Here is an 11,991-nt window from a genome sequence, read left to right on the forward strand (position 1 = left end):
AAAAAAAAAAAAATTATAGTCCTCAATATATATACCAGTAACAAAAGATGAACACATGTCAGTGTTTGAGTACCTTTTGTAATTTCAGAAGTCAAATGTGACTGAGTTTTATAATTATATATATAGAGAGAGACATAAAAAAGGACAAAAGAATGATTAGCAGAAGCCTTTGAAGAGATAAGATTGGGGAAGGGTATGTAAGGTGTTATGTAGCAGAAGTATTCTATTTTTTGAGTGGCAGGTAGGTGGTATCTTATTATTACAATGAAAACACTATGTCTATGTTTGTATGCCTTTCAATATCTGAAACATTTCATAATTGAAAAACAATGAAAAATAGAAAAAAATGCCTGTGGGTTTGTCATCATTGTCCCTACAGACCAGTGATTTTCAACCAATGTGCTGTGAGGGGATCTTAGGTGTGCCATGAAAAATTTTAAAGATCATTAATGAAATTATTTTTGAGAGAAATTCAAACACGGTAATTGGGTTTTTTTTTTCATTCTTTTTTTTAATCAACATAATTGAAGTGTGCCATGGAAGTTTAACTACAAGTTCAAGTGTGCTGTGAGATTAAAAAGAAAAAAAAAAGGTTGAAAAACATTGCTATAGACCATCCTAAGTCCCAGCTAACTTCTATAGGTTTTTAGAACATAGTACCGGTCCAAGATGTGAGCAGGGATCCCAGAGGCCCAATAGCATGGTGGGGTAATAGGAGAAACTGCCTAAGATGTTTGTGGCTTAACCCCGGGTTGGCTGAGATGTTATAGCTCCCAGTCATCATGATGTTTTTGCAGAGTTTAGGTCATCATCCAGGCTCCCAAACATCTGGTGGATTTGGTGGAAAACAGAGAACTCCAGTGGTGGTGGGGGGAGTAAAAGGCTTATCAGTTGAATCAGTTCAACAAATGTTCAGCATCATGTGAGCTCACTGGGAGATAACGTGGCACAAGCAAGTTGGACCATGTATTACACAGCACAGCAGCAGTGCAGTCCTGCAGTGGGTTGAGGGTCTCCTGGCCTGGGGTGAGGGCCCAGGCACTGGTTAGGCTGGACGGAAAGGTTAATCCTGCAGCCAGTGTGCCGGGCCACTTCAGGGGAGCTGACAGAAGACACACATCTGCTCAGGGTTATTTGCTGCTACCTAGGACCAGAGCCCAGATGTGGAGAGAGGCCTAGGATTCTATGTCCTGAGAGCTAAAAGTCCCAGGAATGACAGGCAAAGACTAAAGAGGGCAGGAGAGAGAAAGAGGAGATGGAGGCTGTGTAGGAAACACGAAACAGGCAGGACAGAGCCCTGGAGCCCTGGCTGGGAGTCAGCAAGGACCCTCCTGAGCCCCTCTGAGCACCCACGCCTGCCCTACGCCTGTGGGTCTCAGCTGCATATGTAGATGCACTGGCAAAGCTTGGGATAGTATTCCTCTCCTTCCCTGCCCACCACCTTGCTATGACTCCCCTGCCCCCCATGCCCTAAAAACAAAAGCCAGGGAAGCCGTGGCTGATGGGGAAACACTTACCTGAAGGGGCAGGGGCAGGGAAGTGGAGCCCAAGTGTGCTCTTCTATGAAGGCTCCAGGATACTTCAGACTGAAGAGCTTCTGAAACAAAGAAAAGTTAAGGTTTTCTCTAAAGCACAGCTCCCACCTCTTAGCCATTCCCCTAAGGAGCCCAGCGAGAGCACATGAGAGGCTTTGTCCAGGGACTGCAGCCCCCACATCAGGGACTGAAGCTGAAGTGCCTTGTTGGGGGCTGGCATGCCATGTCATCACCAGCAGGGCTGTAGGGTGGGGCTGGGCAGCCACCAGGACAGGCCCTTCCTGTGACAGGGAGCAGCAAGAAGCAGTGGGCCAGAGGAGACTGCCCCTGCTGCGGTCATCCTCCTCCTCTCTCAGCCCAGGCTGTCAGTGGCCCAAGGGGGACTACCTAAGGGAGGTAGGTAGTCCCCATAGTAGGCTTGCTGCTGCTCCGGAGAGAGCCATGGGGCAGTTTAGTGGCTGCTGAGAGTCCACTGCAAGGCAGCTGGAGAGAAGCTAAACCTGGTGGTGGAGGGTGGAGACAGCCGGCTTCAAAGGCAGGGATCTGAGATCTCGGGGACTGGGTGTATGGCAGGTGCTGCAGGGGTTAAATACAGCAACATGCTGCTTTCAAACAGGATGTTTTCTGCCACTTTTAGCTCTTCCCCAGACATGCTCAACACCCCCAGCCTCAGCAAAGGCTGCAGGGGGGCTGATTCTGTGGCCCAGGCTCTGGGTCTCAGCAGCATGACAGGTCACCAAGGTGGCGAGGCTGGCAGAATTTCACCCTTCCCACTTCTACCCATGCTGGCCCTGCTCATTCACCTGTAGAGGTAGACAGACAGACAGACAGACACACACACACACATACACACTCTCTCTCTCTTCCTCCCTTCCCTGATACCAACAGAAGGTGACTGGGGAAATAGACATGCAGGTATTTGACCCTGAACCGTGGCAAAGACCTTTAAGCCAAACCCCAGATAGAGCAGGTCCAGACCCCCTGTTTTTATCTCTCTTCAGAGACCTCTGTCTCCTAGTGGCCCGATTAGGCAGGGAAGGGGACAACCAGAGAGGCTTCCAAGACCTGGACCCAGTCCAAGAACTACCAGCACACTGACTCATTTGCACCCTCTCCAGCACTGCCAGCTCCCAGGGGAACACCCAAGGAAAACCCCAGAGGACCACGAGCTGAGATGGCCTGAGCTAGGCCAGCTCACTTCCGAGGACCATGGGAGTTGAGGTGGGCCTGCTGGAGACAAGTGTGCTGCTGCACCCCTGCACACCAGGCTCCCCTTTGCTCCCTCTGCTCACACTGCCCAGTACCCTCCAGCTGAACACACCGTTCTGGACTCTACTATGTATGGTCTTATCAATCTTTCAGCCTCCCCTCAGGAAGGCTGAAGTGAGGGTGAAGTGGGTATAGAAAGGATACTGCTTTCCCATCCTCAGCCCTTAAGGTTTTCAAAGCTTATAGGTGACATCCAGGTAGCTCAGCCCCCTTAAGCTTAAGAAAAAAAGTTGATTGAGTATCTACTACCTGCCAGGCCTGCTAAGCTCTACCTACATTATTTCAGTTAATCTTCACAACAGTTCTGTGAGGTGAGGAGAAATCCTATTTCATAGATGGCCAAGCCAGAATTCAGGGCACTTGGAATGACTTGCCCAGGTCCCACAGCAGGTGAGTGGTAGCACCAGGAGCCAAAGAGGACAGACTGACTGCAGCGTCCATGTGCAAGGTTCTGCCCCTGCTACCTCTTCCCATTTTCCATCATAATCATCAGGATGGGCCCCTATTACTCTGTTCTAGGCCCTGCTCCAAGTTCTTCATGAATACTCACTTACCAACCTTGTCAGGTGGATGCCATTATTATCTCTACCTTAGGGATGGAGAAACTGAGGCGCAGGGAGGTTGATTGTCTTTGGAGCTGGAATTTGAATCTAGGCAGTTTAGTGAATTCATTTCCCCAACCCTAAGCCCTGGATGCCCTTCACTTCCACTAAGTTGGGGAGCAATACAGAGAACAGCCCCTAGGTCATAAGGGAGGAGAATATGCAGCCTTTTTTTCCTTCCGAGGATCCCCAGGCCAGGGAACAGCAGGCCTCAGCCAGGATCTAATTTCAGCCATCCAGCCCCTTGCCTCTAGGAAAACCCCTATTCAACAGGTGGGCCTCTCCTTATCCCCACTCAACTTTTTACTACTGGATGGTCTGTTTAGGAGAGATTATCCTCGATTTAGCTCTTCATCCAAGTGCAAGCCTGTGGGGCAAAGACATGGGGTGAAAAAGAGGACAAGTGTCAGCTCAGCGCCTGTGGCTCAAGTGGCTAAGGTGCCAGCCACATACACCTAAGGTGGCAGGTTCAAATCCAGCCCGGGCCTGCCAAAACAACAATGAGGGCTGCAACCAAAACCCCAAAAAAATAGCTGGGTGTTGTGGCAGGCGCCTGTAGTCCCAGCTACTTGGAAGGCTGAGGCAGGAGACTCGCTTGAGCCCAGGAGTCAGAGGTTGCTGTGAGCTGTGATGCCACGGCACTCTACCCAGGGGAATAGCTTGAGGCTCTGTCTCAAAAAAAAAAAAAAAAAAGAAAAGAAAAAGAGGGCAAGTGGAAAACCTGCTCAGTCCCCTGCCTCTGCCATGTCACATGCCCACACACCAGTAATTCATGTTCTGAGTACATACAGCATCACACTGCTTTTGAGGGGGCTGTCCCCAGAGGACCCTCTCCTGGCCCTGCTTCAGAAATACCCAATTCCCTAGCACTGAGCTTCAGAGAAGTGGAGGGGGAGGAGCCTGAATCTGCAGAAAGCCCCTGGCTTCCATTCTTCCTGGCCTGCATCCCACATCAAAACCCCTGCCTGATGCTGACCTCAGTCCTGACCTTGTCTTAGCAAAAATGAGAAGATAACATATTTCCTTCCAGTCACCTAAACCACAAACATTGCCTCTCCTACACATCTGCCTGTCAGCTCATACAACAGGCGCCCCCACCTTCCAGCAGCTTCTGTTAAAGGGGCATCCCCAGGCAGTCTCGCCTAGACAGCCTGGTGGGGTGGTGGCTGTTGGGTATTCTGGGCAGAGCCCTGGGAAGACAAGGATCAAAGTTCTCCTGGGCTCAATTTAACTCCATTACACTGACTGGGCCATCCTCAGAGTCCTGAGGATGGACAACCTATGACTCTAGGACTATAGGGTGAACAAGAGGTCTGACTGCGAAGGTCTTCTCCAGCTCTAAAAGTGTGCAACTCCCAAGATCAGAATTCCCATGCAAGGAGGCCTTGAAAGAGCCATTCACGGAGCTTTCTCCTAGACCCCTCAGTAACCAGATAAGCCCCAACACACGTCTGAGTGAATGGGATCCACTCATCCCCAGAGGCCAGTGGGCAAGAAGGGCATGGAAGATGTGGCCCCTAATGGATCCAAGTGGAGGATCGGAGCCCAGGAGAGGGTCCTCCCTCAGTCAGTTTGGGAAGGACAAAGTAATTAAAATTGGGCTTTCTGATTGTTGACATTAGCTCAAAGCTCCCACTCCTTCTAGTTAGAATTGGAAAGTGAAGCGATTTCCCCATAGAGGGGGAGAAAATTCTTCCTCCTTATAAAGTTGGCACACACAGAGTCACCCACGTGCTGGGCTTTCTCTGGAGTAGATAAGCCCATGTGTCCACCAGCCGCAACTGCATACGCACTTGTGCATACACACATACCATTTTCATCATCCTTTTGACCTTGCCCATAGAATGCCGAGCACCTCATGACCTACCTAACTTTCCATTTGTCATTTCTTTTTTCTTTTTCTTTTTCTTTTTTTGTGTGGTTTTTGGCTGGGGCTGGGTTAGAACCCTCCACCTCCAGCCTATGGGGCCAGCGCCCTACTCCTTTGTGCCACAGGCGCTGCCCAGTTTGTCATTTCGTTATTCTAATATATAACTTAGGCTTAGCAATTATCATTGCCAGCTAAGGAGATACCCATTTTGCCTCCCCCCCAACCACCACCAACATGTACCCACTTTCTCCACCCTGAACAGTCTCAGCATTACCTTCTGGAAGAAGCTGAGGGAAAACAGAGTGAAAATGAGGGAAAGGGGAGAGGGTGTGTTGTATAAATAGAACTTATCCAAACTCCTTGTTGCCAGCAACTGTCTCCTCAGTTCTTTCATACACACACATTTTAAACCTGGGTGAGAAGGGGTGGAAATTATTTTCTGCAGAGTATGATGTCCCAAGTAAAACCTAATAGATACCAGTCATCTCAGAAAATCTCAATATTGGAAAGTAACTCAGCATCATCTACTCCAAGGATCTTAAATCCCACCTATAACATTCTAGCCAAATAGTTTTCTAGTCTGTGTGTGAATATTTTTCCTAATGCGGAACTAGCTCCCACAGCAGTCCACTCTCTGGATGGCTCTATGCTCAGAAAGTTCTTCATTATGTACACATGAAACAGCCCCTGCAGCTTTAATTTTTAGAAACAGGGTCTTGGTAGGTCTTGCAGAGCGAGTGCAGTGGTGCTATTCTAGCTCACTGTAACCTTGAAGTCCTGGGCTCCATCCATCCTCTGGCCTCAGCCTCTGGAGCAGCTGAGATTACAGGCCCCATGCCACTTTTACTTGCTGGTCCTTTTACAGCCAGCTTAGACGAATTTATTGCCATTCATACCCGGTTGCTAGAGGAGGGTTTGGCAAGGCCACTATAGGGTGCCATGGTGCAAATTAGAAAAAGGGGCTCATTCCTCAAGATACTTTACCTCCATCAGTCAGAAAATTATCCTAAAAAATATATATATATATAAATCTACAATGTTGCTGTTGTGAATGGGATGGCAGGAGAGAAGTGGCAGCAGACGTCCAGGGTCACATTTAATTTTGACTTAGACCCCCAGACTTCCCAGGTATGATTGTGATCCTCATGAGAGCAGCAGGTAAAATGGTCCGCACAGACAGCATCTGTCTCTGGGGCCTTCACCTCACCAGAGGTGACCTGCCCCCTCTGTCTGCCACTCGGCCATTCCCAGGGGAGGCTGGGCCCTGGCACAGCAGCTCAAAGAACATTTACAAGGCTCACCAAACATTCTTAATGACTGACTGTGTAGGGGAGAGTGAGCGGCTCTTGACCCAGCAGTTGCAGGAGGGAGTTTACCCATAAAGGCAGTTCTCAGTTAACCCTTTTGGGAATGTCTGTCACCTGAAGAACCTGGCAAAAGTCATGGACCAACCCCCTATGGTGTCAGGCAGCTCCCAGTCACCAGCGCTCCTTCTTGGCCAGCTGCCCTCCCACTCTTGGGAACACAAGCGGTTTCCCAGTAGGACTCAGAGGTGGCAACTCATGATGCCTCAGGAGGTGAGGCAGGAGATACATGGCTTCCTCAGATAGATTTCCGCTTCTTATTGATAACAATTATTCCTGCAAGCTGCTTTTTTCCAGTGGAAACTCTGCCCTCAGCTTTGTCAACAAGATTTCTGGGCTGATTACTGCTCTCCAGGCAGGCTATGCCCTGTCACTGACGGGATGTGTGGGCACCAGCGGTAGTTGGTAAAGCGCAGGAAAGCACAGGCTGCAGCCCCATCCCTCTGGTTTTCCAGCTGAGGAAACTGAGGTTCTGAGAGCAGGAGCATAAGTATTAGAGGCTGGGAAGGGGAGATGGGCAGGGAGGGTGGGGAGAGGTTGGTTAGTGGTGACAAAATTATAGCTCAGTTAGAGTAATGGCTCCTGGGGTTCTGAAGCACTACGGGGCAAATATGGTAAACTATAATTTGTTATATATTTCCAAAAAGCTAGAAGAGAGGAATTTGAGTGTTCACAACACAAAGAAATGACAGATGTTTGAGATGAGGGATATGTGGTATCAAATCCCTGGCTTGATCATTATATATTATATTTCTATATTGAAATATCACTCTGTATTCCATAAATATGTACAATTATTATCTAGCAACTAAAATTAAAAGGAAAAGAAATTGGAAAGTCAAAAACAAAAAACAAAAGAACTGAAGCCATCAGCGGGCAAGTGACCTGTCCAAGGCCACATAATGAGGGTGTGTGCTTCCTCAGCTCCACCTGGCCCAGTCCTGAGGACTCCAGTCACCTGCCTGAGCAGCTTCCAGGGGAGAGTGTGGTGTGAAGGAGACAGGGGCCATGGAAGGGGACGTGTACCTCATTCTTCAGAGAAGACCTGAGGGATGTGCCTGGCCGGATCTTTCCCTACTCTGGGTGGAGTTTCCTGGGATACCAGGAGGTGGGGACTTCCCAAGGATATCTGCACACGGGAAAGCTGACAGGGCATCACAGCTGTTTGTCTAATTACTAGGAGACCAAGACACAGAAACCGAGGGAACCCCAAAGGGAGAGCACCAAGGACACAGGGAGAGCAGTCCAGCCCACCTTTGGACAGACCCAAACCTCTGCTGTTGCTAGTGCAGCTGATGGCCAAATGGGATTTTCTTTTTTCTTTCTTTCTTTCTTTCTTTTTTTTCTTTTTTTTTTTTTTTTAACAAAAATGGCTTCAGGACAGTAAGAGAGAGCTGCTTCTTTCTTCCAAGTGACTCCCAAGCTCAGCTTTTAGTATGCCTGTCTCCAGGCCAAGCATCCATTTTGTTGGTCCCACATCCATGTAGGCCTGAGTCTGCTCTTGCCCATGCAGATTCCTCTGAGACCCACCCCCACACCTCCCTAACCTATACCCTGGCCGAGCTTCTTCCCCTTATTTTCCATCTGGGACCAACATGATCTCTGAATCACTCAAACTCTTCCTGCACTGTGTGAAAGGTCAATCTCCAAAGCCTGGGTCCTGCCAGCTCCAAGAGATTTGAGATTCTTGGTACCAGATCCCTTGCCTACATCTGGGCCAGCCTGATATCCTTGGCCACCTAGGCACTACCCAGGTTCCCCTAAAACCATTCCCATCTCCTTATCTACAAATAGAGACGTGATGGTACCTGAGTCTCAAGGCTGTTGTGGGGATCACATGACTGGGCAGCTGGCACACTGTGCACGGTCTGCAAGTCAGTTGTCAGTATTAGCACGGTGTCTGTCATTAATGCAATCTTCAGAGAAGCCAGGACAACAAGCGGGAGAGCTGCAGGCCCCAGAGAGATGCAGTGGAGGGCTGGACGTCTGCTCACAGTCCTAAAAGCTCCATGCCAAACAAACATATCCCAGGAAGCCACATTTTTGCTGAGCTGGGACAAAACTGACCATCCCACCCACTGTCTGTGGCTTCCAAAACTCTGGCTACTTGGGATGGAGAGAGAGGGTCATTCCAATCCCTCCCCCAACAAGCAGACTTTGGAAGGAAGATGAGGCCTGTGGCTCCCTAGTTGTCGCTGGTTACTCACCCCTCTGCCCATAGCCCTTTCTCTCCCTCTCTTCCAGTGCTGCCCCTCCCCCACACCCCCCACATCTAGTGCTGGTTCCTTATGCTGCATCTGCTCTCACCCCAGAGAACCCTGAAGCTTGACAACCTCTGCCCTTTGAGCCAGACTCTTGGCTTCCCCAGCTCTGAGGGCCTGGGGAAGGCCATTCACTTATCCTCGGATAGATTCTGAGGCTCCCACAGTCCTCTGAGATGGACAGGGCTAGGATAGATATCTCTCTACCAGGCAGCACTAGACCCATGAGAGGCTGATTTACCGGAAGGCATCCTCTCCATCCTCTGGGTTATCAGTGAGAGGGTGGACAGTATTTATGAAGCTTCTCAGGACCTAGGCCAAGTGGGAGGTTGCCATTTACTTTCGAGAGAGCAGCAGTGATACCAGCTGCTCCTCAGTTTGTGATTAGATTGATTTCCTCCTAAAGAATTTGTCCAGAGCTCCTGTTTGGGCAGGCTCCTGACCATCCCTCCGTGTAGATTCCCTTCTGGGGACCCTCTTGGAGGGCCAAGGAGGTTACAGTATTTCTTCATGGCCTCACACTGTGGTGGGCATCGGTTCTGGCCTCTGCTGTCATAGATGATAACCATACTTAGTTTTAAGCACTTACCACATGGCAAAGCCTGTGCTAGAAGTCAGAGATACAGCAGTGAACCAGACATAGACCCTGCCCTCTTGAAGCTGACAGTCTTCAGGGGGGACAAACAGGAAGCCCCACTTCAGCATAAAACACGCTATACTCCAGGTCAGCACCAGGCATATGGGAGCGCAGGGGAGGGCCCTTGGCCTCATCTTGATGAAAAGAGAAGGGTCTTTGGAGGAGGTCCTCTCCCAACAGAAACTGGGAGGAGCCCAAGAATTTAACAAGGTCATGGGCACAGGGGTAAGGAGAGTCCCAGGCAAAGGTTACCACACATGCATAGGCTGAGAACAAAAGAGAAAGAGCATGTTTGGGGCAGAGAAACCAGACCAGTGTGGCTGGAGAGAGTGAGAGGGTGCCAGAAAGAGATGAGCCAACTGACCACACTCATTTTAAAGACTGTAGGAAGTACATTCCATTCTTTCCATTACTGAGTACTTCTTCCAGTTAAACCCAGTGAATGTGCAATACCAGGAATTTTAAATTATTGCAATGGTATTTCAGATTCCGATTCCAACCTGAATCCACCTTGAGTGTTGTGAAGAAAATAAAAATGAGGTCTCTCTCATTGCTTCACTGAGAGGTTAGCCAAGCAACAGGCCTCATCCGCAGCAAAACTGAAGTGCCAGCCAGTGTACACACAAAACCACTGTTCCCCACAGCCCTTTGGGGGAGATACAAGGATCATCAGTTATTGAACTAGATGGAATTGGTAGAAAAAGGAGCTCTGGAAAATTCACACAGCCAAATAGAGAAAAATATGTTTTGTGACTGAAAATCAAAAGAAAGAACAAATGATTCAATAAGGGCAGATGGAAGGGAAGTTAGTGAACAACTCAGCTGCATATCGCTAGTCTAATCCTTACTTCATTTATCAACCTGTCCAGAGTGGCCAGATACAGTTGCTGGGCACAGGAAGCATTGGACTACCACCCGGGCTCCGGATCCCCAAAGCCATCTCCACTGGTTCACTGAGCCTGTTCTGCTCTCCTGGTCCACAAAGTCATTTCCTTGTTGCCAGGAATTGCTCTAGGGAAGTGCACCAGGTACAAACACATGGTGCTCACAAACAGCCTGCACCATGGACACGTGTGGAAAGTTCATCCACATACGGGCACATGCCCGTCCATCTCCAGACTCCAAACTCGCCGCTGGCCAACAGAACACGAGCCAGCCCCATCCTCGGAGCCGTAACTGAACATAACCCTCTTGTTTCAATGTTTCAGGCCAAATACCGGAATCTGTCTGGAGAATTCTTCCCCAGGCCCACACAGTGGTAGGGAAAAGCTGCCTCTGTCCTAACTTGTAAACCCTTTCCAAAATGCAATGCCCCCTCCCTGCCCCTTCCCATTGGCCATCTTCCTAGTCCTTGTTTTTCTTTGGTATCTAGGGGTGAAGGACAGAGTAAGAGCTAAACCCAGTGTCTCTAGACTCAGGACCAACTTCTTTCCCTCCTGGCAGTCAGTTGTCTATAGCCACCCTCCCACCCCACTGGCCTGAGCTAGGCCAGGTAGCAGAATTTCCACCCCCTTTACTCCACTCTCTTTCCAGCAGAGGCAACCATTCCTAGGAAGGAATTCGATGGACCATCTTAGAGCCTGGTCTCAGTTAAAGGACTTGTGGGTGAAGCCCTGCGGCCTAGGCTGGACCCCATTCCGTCAGTTGCTGGCAGTCAGACAACTGAGGGGCAGCATCTTAGAGGAGGATATCAGCGGTCAGGGCCTATCTCCTGCCATGGGGAAGAGGTGGCACCCCTCCACCCACTGCTTCACTTTTCCTCCCCACCCTCACTCGCTCCAGAACTCTCCCTGAATTGAAAGGCAACTCTGCAGCCAGGCTCATCAGAAGCCAGGGGTTGAAGTTTAACAGAGACAAAAATAACTCCCGCAGTGAGCTATTTATTGCCCAGTTTTCGGAACAATAGCTCAGGGTGCCGGGCAGGCAGAAGGTGGGAAGAGGAGGCTGGCCATGGGCCACCACCTGTTTAGGGCCTTTCCCTGCACTTCCCTGGAGCTGAGATTTATAGACAGGTGGCACCATCATCAAGGGCTTGGACTAACTGTCTGCTCCACCTGCTACCACCTGTGGACCAATATGGGGCAAGAGGGTGGCAGCCAGAGAAGACCTGTGAGAACCAGAAATTTCTCCATCCTCCATATCTCCAGCTCTTACTTAGACTAGAGCAGGCGTCCTCAAACTATGGCCCGCGGGCCACATGCAGCCCGCCTAGGACATTTATCTGGCCCACTAGGTGTTTTTGCTTCCACTGCCTGTCCTGCTTAGCAGCTGACTCGTCCCGGGGCTCACAGTCCAGCCCTCCAATGGTCTGAGGGACAGTGAACTGGCCCCCTGTTAAGTATCACAAGAATGGAGGGAAAAGTATCCAATGTACACACCCCTATTATGAAACTAATTTAAACCTTTTTATATGAAAGCTATAACCAAATAGCCTAAGAATATGGGGAGGGGGG

At 49.6% G+C, this 11,991-nt stretch overlaps 1 protein-coding gene across 2 annotated transcripts in view; it reads right to left on the reverse strand.

The window, feature by feature from the left end:
* The window catches only part of VDR (vitamin D receptor), a 54,735-nt gene that overhangs the window by 33,377 nt on the left and 9,367 nt on the right, over positions 1-11,991 (reverse strand). The window contains exon 2 of one of the 2 annotated variants that reach the window (XM_003793570.2): positions 1,518-1,597. The exons of the other annotated variant lie outside the window; for it this stretch is intronic. The gene's annotated coding sequence lies outside the window, so the exon portion shown is untranslated. The remainder of the gene's footprint in view (positions 1-1,517; positions 1,598-11,991) is intronic. 2 annotated transcript variants of the gene reach the window in all.

Source organism: Otolemur garnettii, unplaced genomic scaffold, assembly GCF_000181295.1.
Source record: "Otolemur garnettii isolate 467f Iridium unplaced genomic scaffold, OtoGar3 scaffold00070, whole genome shotgun sequence".
In the NCBI taxonomy this organism is placed as follows: domain Eukaryota; kingdom Metazoa; phylum Chordata; class Mammalia; order Primates; family Galagidae; genus Otolemur; species Otolemur garnettii.